We start from the raw sequence: 9,216 nt of genomic DNA on the forward strand, positions 1-9,216 counted from the left end.
CGCCAGGGAATCCCCGGGAAGCTTTACAAAGCATTTGCCCCCTGGGGACTTGTCAGAATCTGGGGGAGAGGAGGGCTGTGTAATTGGAGAGCTCCCTGGACCACACACCGCGCCAGTTGCCCAGGCCTGAGCGCCACTACTGCAGACTTCCCACTTTGCTGTCCTGTGTCACATACCTCAGCCTGTTCAGATCCGGGCCTGCTCTGTAGCTGTCACTGGAGTGGCTGAGTGCAGGGTGAGAAATATACGATTTGGTGTTTCAGCCAGAAGATCCAATGTTTCACATGCTTATCCGGAGTAAAAAGGGCTATTTGCTGCTCAGACTTAGTGTTTGTGCTAAATAAACTATCGCATAACTCACCTGCGGATCAGTGATTGAGAAACATAAAGGACCCTGTTGCTGTCTTTAAGACACTGTGCATGTGGGCACAGGTAAGAAGACAGTCCTCTCCGCTGTGCTCTTAAGGTTTACAAAGTAGCTCAGTGGTACCAAGGGTCTGACATTTATAACACCAGACAAACTGGCAGCTTGGTGAGTCCTTCTGCCAATGGGACAACAGTCAGGAGCGTGGCTGTGTAAAATGTTCCTCTTCTGTAGCACTGTGCCACTCAGAATGCCGTCAGAGATAATGCGATGTTAACTTAATTATCAGTGACATGTGCACTGGCATCTTTTTGTTGCCTTGCACTGAGGACAAGGAAAACGAGATGGGCTGGTTTGTAAGCTATATTCTCTGTGCATTATTGGATTAGAACTCTTCCCATTCCAACTGGCATAAGCAAGAAAATGGAAACTATTGTCTTAGGTAACTGAAAATCCTACCTTCAGGCACAGCTGGATCCAGGCACTCAGATGATGTCATCAGAACTTTGCCTCAATCTTTCCACCTCTTCATTCAGCTTTCCTTCATGCAGGCTCTTTTATCAGGCAGCCTCATGATCCAGAGACAGATGCTGGAGGTTCAGGTTTATTCTCTATCCTTGCAGAAACTGCAGTAAAAGAAGCAAGCTTTTGTCACAACAATTCAAAGGAACATCCCTAAATGGAGTCTTACCAGCTGGACTTGGATCACCTCCAGGAATCTGGACCAATTGCTGTGACCTGGGGAATCCATGCGTCCAGTCCTGGCTCAGGTGCCCACCCCTGAACCAATCAGCAAGGTTATGGAGAATCCATCCTCTGATTGGCCAGGCCTGGGTCAGGTGTCCACCATGAACCAATCACTGAGGTCATGAAGAGTCCATGCTATGATTGGCCAGGCTGGAGTCAGGTGTCTACCTGAGTGGACCAATGAAACACTCAATGAGGCCAAGAAGAGTCCTGCATGATTGACCAGGCTGGAGTCAAGTGTCCACCATGAACCATTCACTGAGGCCATGAAGAGCCCATGCTATGATTGGCCAGGATGGAGTCAGGTGCCCAGCCCTGACCCGAATGTTGTTAGAGATTCAGGAGCAGAGAAGTAAAGGGCTCGTCTAGAAAAATACACATTCTATTACTAACAGAAGAGTAGTAAAGTCTAGGCAGGAAAAAGAATAAGTGTCCAATTCGGTATATAATTATCCACAGACTAATATTCAAAAATGGTCTGTTTTGAACTTCATAATTAAGGTTGATTAGCGTTGCCAATGCTTCCCAGCCTTCCTGGGTCACATAGAAAGGTGTAATGTGTGCAGGCAGCCTGGGAAAATGGGAGGGGATTTGGGATTTTTTTTTTTTTTTTTTTTTTTTTTTGAGACAGAGTTTTGCCCTTGTCACCCAGGCTGGAGTGCAGTGGCTCGATCTCAGCTCTGCAACCTCTGCCTGCCAGGTTCAAGCGATTCTCCTGCTTCAGCCTCCAGAGTAGCTGGGATTACAGCCTCCTGCCAACATGCCCAGCTAATTTTTTTTCTGTTTTGTATTTTTAGTAGAGACGGGGTTTCGCCATGTTGGCCAGGTTGCTGTCGAACTCCTGACCCCAGGTCATCCACCCGCCTCTGCCTCCCAAAGTGCTGGGATTACAGGCGTGAGCCACCGCACTCAGCCAGGGATTGGGGATTCTAATAGAGGCTGTCTTAGTCTGATGGTCTAATGGAATGCCATAGACTGGGTGGCTTATAAACAACACATTTATTTCCAAAGTTCTGGAGTCTGGGAGGTGCAAGATCAAGATGCCACGGGTGCCGTGTCTGGTGAGGCCCACTTTCTGGTTTCCAGACCTCAGTCTCATTGAAACCTCACATGATGGAAGGGGCAAGGGAGGTCTGTTGGGCTTGTACAGGGGTACTAATCCCATTTGTGAGGGCTCTGCCCTCATGATCTAATCACCTCCCAAAGGCCTCTCTTCCTGATACCATCACATTTGGGGTTAGGATTTCAACACATGAATGTTGGGGGGACACAAACATTCCATCCATAGCTGGCTTCTCTGAGATTAATTGGTCAGGGGCTACAGACTTTCCGAGGGCTGAGGAAGCGATAACTTGTACTGGGTCAACTCTTGGAAAGCTCCGTGTTAGGGCGTAAAACTGGGGCTTAAGATCCAGTGTGGGCATTTAATAATTTTTTTTTTTCGAGATGGAGTCTCACTCTGTCACCCAGGCTGGAGTGCAGTGGCGCCATCACCGCGGACTGCAACCGCAACCTCCCAGGTTCAGTGATTCTCCTGCCTCAGCCTCTTGAGTAGCTGGGATTACAGGTGTGCACCACCGTGCCCAGCTAATTTTTGTATTTTTAGTGGAGATGGTGTTTCACCATGTTGGCCAGGCTGGTCTTGAACTCCTGACCTCTGGTGATTTGCCCGACTCAACTTCCCAAAGTGCTGGGATTATAGGTGTGAGCCACTGTGCCCAGCCTAATAAAAAAAATTTAATGCAGCACAGTTCAAAGTTGATTGTGACTTGTATCCTAATACCTTCCCCTCCTTACCCCACCCTACCTGCCTCCCCAAAACAATCGTTTATTAAGCAATTATTTATTGAGCAAATGTTGTGCTCCCAAAACTATTTTAGGTGCTTGGAATACATCAGTGAATCAGACAGACAAGGATTACTGATTGGCAGAATTTCTTTTGAGTACATGTGGGTGGGTTGAGACAGACAATGTGCAAAGGACGGCATCAATCAGTAAATAATAAAGCTCATTAGATGGTGGAAATGTTAGAGAAAAAATAGAGCAAGGCAGGGAGGTTACCCGAAGAAGAATTCAAGAGGCCAGGCGCAGCGGCTCACGCCTGTAATCCCAGCACTTTGGGAGGCCGAGATGGGTGGATCACCTGAGGTAAGGTGTTCTAGACCAGCCTGGCCAATATGGTGAAACCCTGTCTCTACTAAAAAAAAAAAATACAAAATTAGCTGGGCATGGTGGCAGATGCCTGTAATCCCAGCTACTCAGGAGGCTGAGGCAGGTGAATCACTTGAACCCAGGAGGCAGAGGTTGCAGTGAGCCAAGTTCGCACCATTGCACTCCAGCCTGGTCAAAAAGAGCAAAACTCCTTCTCAAAAAAAAAAAAAAAAAAGAAAAAAAAAAAAAGAATTCGAGAAATGCTTCTGCTTTCATAGTTTCAGAGGTACTCCTAGTCTCCAAATGTTAGGCGATTTAAGAATGGCTCATCTCATTTTACAAAGGGTTTCAGTGCCCACCTTTGGGCATTAGGGCACACCTGGAAGCTCCGAGCCTGGGTCTACAGTGGCAAGAAAGGGTAAGGCTTTTGTGCAGGAGAACAGCTCGTTACATGGTAATGCCAGCAGGTATGTAGAGTTCTCGACCTGGAAGGGACTGGGGTCCACCCTCTTGTGTTGCAAATGAGGGCTCACACTGCCCCAGCAGTAGCACCAGGCTGGCCTCTGACTCAGGGTCTGGAGTAAGAGGATACAAGTTTCAGCTGGGGTCTGCATTGTTATCCATCACTGCATAGTAAGTTACTTCAAAATTTATAGCTGAAAAAAATCCCATGTTTTGGACTCATAGTTCCTGTGGGTCAGGAATCTGGGCATGCTTAGAGGACCCCTCCCTCAGGATCTCTCATAGGCTGCGATCATGGTGTGGGCTCCCAGTGTCCCATCCCATAGGGCTGTCATAGAGACTCAGCTGGGGCAGGATCCACTTCCAGGCTTGCTCCGTGGTTGGCCTGCCAGTGGTGGCAGGACCCAGTTCCCTGCCAGCTGTTGGCCAGAAGACACAGTCCCCTGCCGTGTGGGCCTCTCCAGCGTGGCAGCTTCATCAAAGCCCACCAGGGAGAAAGAGTGTGTGCTAGCAAAGGCAGAAGTCACAGTCACTCGTAATTTAATCACAGGAGCAAGTCACTAGGTCCAGCCCATACCAGGTCAAGGATGACATCAGGGGGCATCTACCAGAAGGTGGGAATCGTGGACCATCTTCAAAGTCAGCCTACTACGATTTCCGTAGCTCCTCTCACTCCGTTTTCTACTAAGGGACAACACGTCCTGCCCTCACCACTTTTCCTTTTGTTCTGAACACCGGGGCACTCTCATTCTCACCCCGGCCTCAGCCCTCCCGGCTTTCTCTGAGGAGGTGTCCATCACCCACCCTCTTGCAGAAACTGACTGCATCTCGGCCGGGACCACATGGTCAACCCACGGTCACTTACTCAGATGGTTTTAATTCCACTTCAACCTTCCAGGCCCAGCCAGACTCAGCACCCACCACAGCCTCTGAGACATCTGGGGACAGGGAGTTTTCACTACAGGGAATTTGGAATAGGCAGCAGTTGTCAGATAGAGAGGGGAGCCCTGGTGGGGAGGGTCAGTGGAGACAGCCACTGGCGGCTTCTACTGAGGCATTTGCTGAGAAGGAGTGGTTTCTTTTTTTTCTTTCTTCTTCTTCTTCTTTTTTTTTTTTTTTTTTGAGACAGGCAATCTCAGCTTACTGCAACCTCCGCCTCCCGGGTTCAAGCCATTCTCCTGCCTCAGCCTCCTGAGTAGCTGGGACTACAGGTGCCCGCCACCACACCTGGCTAATTTCTGTATTTTTAGTAGAGACGGGCTTTCACCATGTTGGCCAGGCTGGTCTCGAACTCCTGGCCTCATGTCATCACCCGCCTCAGCCCCCCAAAGTGCTGGGATTACTGGTCTGAGCCACTGTGCCTGGCTGAGGGAATGGTTTCTAGGTTTCTCTCAAGCTGTCAGATAAAGTGATGATGGTGGAAGGTTCTAAATTAAAGAAATTTCAAACAGCCTCACTCCAGTCCTGTCTATGCAGGTCAGATTGCACTACAAACAGAAAGATGCAACTGAGCTTTCCTTCCGAGATCCAAGCAAGGCAATTCCACAATTCCACTATTAATAGGGCACAGTTTGGGGGGGACAGCTGTGGTCTGTGCATATTCCATTCATAAGAGGGTATTTAGAACCGCTGCACAGTATGTCTGCGGTGTGCAAACCAACAGCACTCTAAATGCATCCAAGTGCAAAGTAACCTGGGCTAACACAGGCTTCCTTGGCCCCTCCTCCTTAGCCCACTGTGTATGTTTTATTATATATTTTCTTCACAACTCCCCTTCTCATTTTGACAACCACCCATAGTGGCCATTTGAAACTGTCTGCTAAACGTTTGAGACGTTTATTTCCCTCCCTCCCTCCCTCCCTCCCTCCCTTCCTCCCTCCCTTCCTCCTCGTCCTTTCTCTTTCTTTCTCGTCTATGATGCCACCCCTGTTGTAACCTTGAATGCCCTTTGTAAACCACTGCCTTTTCCAAAGCAGTTTCAAAACTCATCAGAAGGAGGCAGGTGGTGGTTACGGTGTGAATACATCCACCGCAGCCCTGCGTGCTTCTCTCCAGACTGAATCCTCTGAAGGCTGGGTGTGCTGAGCACTGTCCGCCTTCACGGTGAGATGCGCGCGTGTCTGGACTTGTCAGGCCAGAGACGCTGAAATGTCCTACCTGTAATTCCTCTTGGGGGATCCATGTTTCTGGAAAATGATTTCTCCTCACATCCCTACAGCCAGATTTTAGACGGAGCTTTCCTTTCTGCATGGAGTCTCCAGGGTGTTGACGGTGTCTCCTTTGACTCATCCTTTTAAAGCATTTTTACTGTTTTTTTTTTTTTTTTAAATTTTTTGGCGGCGGGGGTGGAATGGCGGACGGGTGGGTTCTGTAACATTACGGCTGTGTACACGTATTTCTCTCCTGGAGAGCAGCCACTGCGTGAGTTTGCCAGGGCTGCCATAACAAAGTCCCACAGCCTGAGTGGCTGAGACAGCAGAGACGTATTTTCTTACAATTCTAGAGGACAGGAACCTGAGATGACGGTGTGGGAGGGGCTGTTTGCTCTTGAGGCCTCTCTCCATGGCTTGTAGATGGCCGTCCTTTCCTCCCTGTGTCTTCACAGAGTCTTCCCTGCGTGCAAACGTGTGTGTGTCCTCATTTCTTTTTATAAGGGGACTGGTCACAGTGGATTAGGAGGGTCCACCCTAATTACCTCACTTCCACTTCATTACCTTGTAAAGACCCTATCTCCAAATCTAGTCACATTCTGAGGCACTGGGGCTTAGGATTTCAACACCTGAGCTTTGCAGGGGACGTAATTCAGCCCACAGCAGTCATAAAATAGAAATAAGCAAAAGAACAATAAAAAGCCATCTATAATCTCATACTTTATGACCTTCCAGTGGCTCCCGATGACACTCAAGGGTCAATGCCCACTCCTGGACCTCGGCCACAGCTCCCCACTCTCCCCACCCTCCGCCTCTGTCACCTCCTCCTGGATGTCCTCCGTGCCCAGGCCAATGCCCATCCTGCCGGGGCCTTTGCCCCTGCTGTTCCCAGACAGCTGCGTGGCCATGGACGCAGCCCAAACCTGAAAGAGCACAGAGGCCTCCCACAAGCCCTCTCCCCAGGCATTCGAGAGCAGGGTGTCTCCACCCGGCACTCAGGCCCTTTGGGGCTAGAGAATTCTCTGTTATGGGGCTATCCTGTGCCTTGTAGGATGTTTAGCAGCATCTCTGGCCTCTGCCCACTAGAAAGCGGCAGCAATTCCACAGGTGCAACAACCTAAAGTACCCCCCGGCATTGCCCGAGGCCTCGAGAGAGATGGGCTAGGATAGAGCTGAAGAGCCGGGTGGGGCTCTCATCTCAGTGCCTCAACTCTCTCATTTATAAAATGAGGATAAAATTATGTATAATATGTTAGCTCATGCAATGTGAGTTAGCTTAGTTTAATAGGAGGTAGACTGTGGTGAAGCTTCAATGAGAGAAGATGTATTGAGCAAGTGGAGGAAGGCCAGACCCAGAGCAGGTGTCCCGAGAGCCGGAGCCTTCTTATTCTCTCGTGTCCCTGATATTTTATTTATTTTTATTTTTATTAATTTTGTGTGTGTGTGTGTGTGTGTGTGTGTGTGTGTGTGTGAAATGTAATCTTGCTTTGGTCACCCTGGCTGAGTGCAGTGGCGGGATCTCGGCTCACTGCAACCTCTGCCTCCCTCGTTAAAGCAGTTATCCCACCTCAGTCTCCCGAGTAATTGGAATTACAGGCACATGCCATCATGCTTGGCTAATTTTTGTATTTTTGGTAGAGACAGGGTTTTGCCATGTTGGCCAGGCTAGTCTCTAACTCCTGATCTCAGGTGCTCCACCCACCTTGGCCTCCCAAGGTGCTGAGATTAAAGGCATGGGCCACTGTGCCCAGCCGACCCTGATATTTTCCTGTACATGTTTATTCATCTACAAATGCCACAAAGCAGGTGCCTAGAGGACTTCATGGCACATAGTAGGTGCTCTATATCCATATGCTGAATGAAGAAATGGAAGTCTGGCCCAACTACGGTAGAAGGCACTGTCTGTTGTGTTCTGGGACACAGCTCCAGTGCAGGTGGCACAGAGCACCTGGCACATAGTAGGTGTTCAATAAATGTGTTGAATTGATGGCATATGACAAATGAAGGAGATTTGTTATAAACTCTGGCCCCTACAGTTTCATATTTCCATTACTTGCCTTTTGTTATTGATGACTGTTCCCATCATTTTTCTTCTCTCCTATTAAGTTTTGAGGAACTTAGAAAACAGACTTGGCTTTTTTCCTCCTGTGACGGGACTCCCAGGTGCAGGTGACATTTAAGGTCCCTGATCAGCTCGTGAGTCCAAGTCCATGTTTGACTTGTCTGACGTCCCCTTCCCCAAACCCTTCCCCGCACACAGGACTACTCCTGTCCCATCTCCGTCCATGCCCAGGCGTGGTCACCATCTCACCAGCTTCATCACAATGAGCATGGCCTCCCCGCTTTCCATGGCCCACAGGTGAGTCTATGGCCACCCTACCTACCGGCAGGTACACTCGTTATTCGGGGCCCAGATGTCACAACTGTTACCATACAAGACATACCAAATACCTGTTTTGCAAGCATCTCAACCATCAACCACACAGTGAAGGAAGGTTCCAGTGAACGCTTCACAACGTCCACACGTGGTGTCTGTGGTCTGGTCCGGTTCTGGTTGCGTTCTGCCACCACATGACACCCGCCCTCCAATGCCATGTGTAACGTCAGGGGGTGGTGTGGAGTGTTGCTGATGAAAAAGTGACACCAAACACACAGGGGCCACGTGCCAGGCCCAGTTCCAACTGCTTTAGGGCCGCACCTCCTGACTCCTCCAGCAGCCCCTCAAGGTAACTCACGATGACTGGCAACCTGCACTATAGGCATGTACGCTCAAGCTTAGAGCAGTAAAGTAACTTGCTCAAAGGCCAGGATGACCAGCTGGCCCCAGTTCACCTGGCTCTTTCTTGGCTTTAGCACCAAAAGTTCCACATCCAGAAAAATCCCTCAGTCCCTGGCAGGCCCGGATGATTGGGGACCCAAGCCAGGTCACCCAGATGGTAAGCAGAAGAGCTGGGATCTGAATCTAGTCAGCGGGACTCCGGGACCCACACTCAACTGCTGCGAAAAGCAGCCTTAGAGACAGCCATACTGTTGTGTGTGTAACCAAGGACGGTAACCAGGGAAAAATCAGTCGGTCAATTAGTCAAATTCAGGGAGATACTCTGAAATGAATCTTACATCCGTAATGACAAAATAGGGTGAGTCTGTTCACCAAAACCATGGGCACTCTAGAGGAATAATGTCGGTATTTCTCCTTTGTCTAAAAGTATCCAGGCCGGGCGTGATGACTCATGCCAGTAATCCCAGTGTTTTGCGAGGTCAAGGTAGGCAGATTGCTTGAGCCCGAGTTCGAGACCACCCTGGGTGACTTAGGAAGACCCCGTCTCCACCATAAAAAATGAA

At 49.4% G+C, this 9,216-nt stretch overlaps 1 long non-coding RNA gene across 1 annotated transcript in view; it reads right to left on the reverse strand.

Moving 5' to 3' along the window:
• The window catches only part of LOC123569066 (uncharacterized), a 24,235-nt gene extending 18,233 nt beyond the window's left edge, over positions 1–6,002 (reverse strand). Inside the window, exons 1-2 of the long non-coding RNA XR_006692579.3 lie at positions 5,882–6,002; positions 824–990 (exon numbers count right to left, since the gene is read on the reverse strand). This is a non-coding gene — a long non-coding RNA (uncharacterized lncRNA). The remainder of the gene's footprint in view (positions 1–823; positions 991–5,881) is intronic.
• Between the last annotated feature and the right edge of the window lie 3,214 nt (positions 6,003–9,216).

The sequence above is a fragment of the Macaca fascicularis genome, chromosome 15 (genome assembly GCF_037993035.2).
Source record: "Macaca fascicularis isolate 582-1 chromosome 15, T2T-MFA8v1.1".
Lineage (NCBI taxonomy): Eukaryota > Metazoa > Chordata > Mammalia > Primates > Cercopithecidae > Macaca > Macaca fascicularis.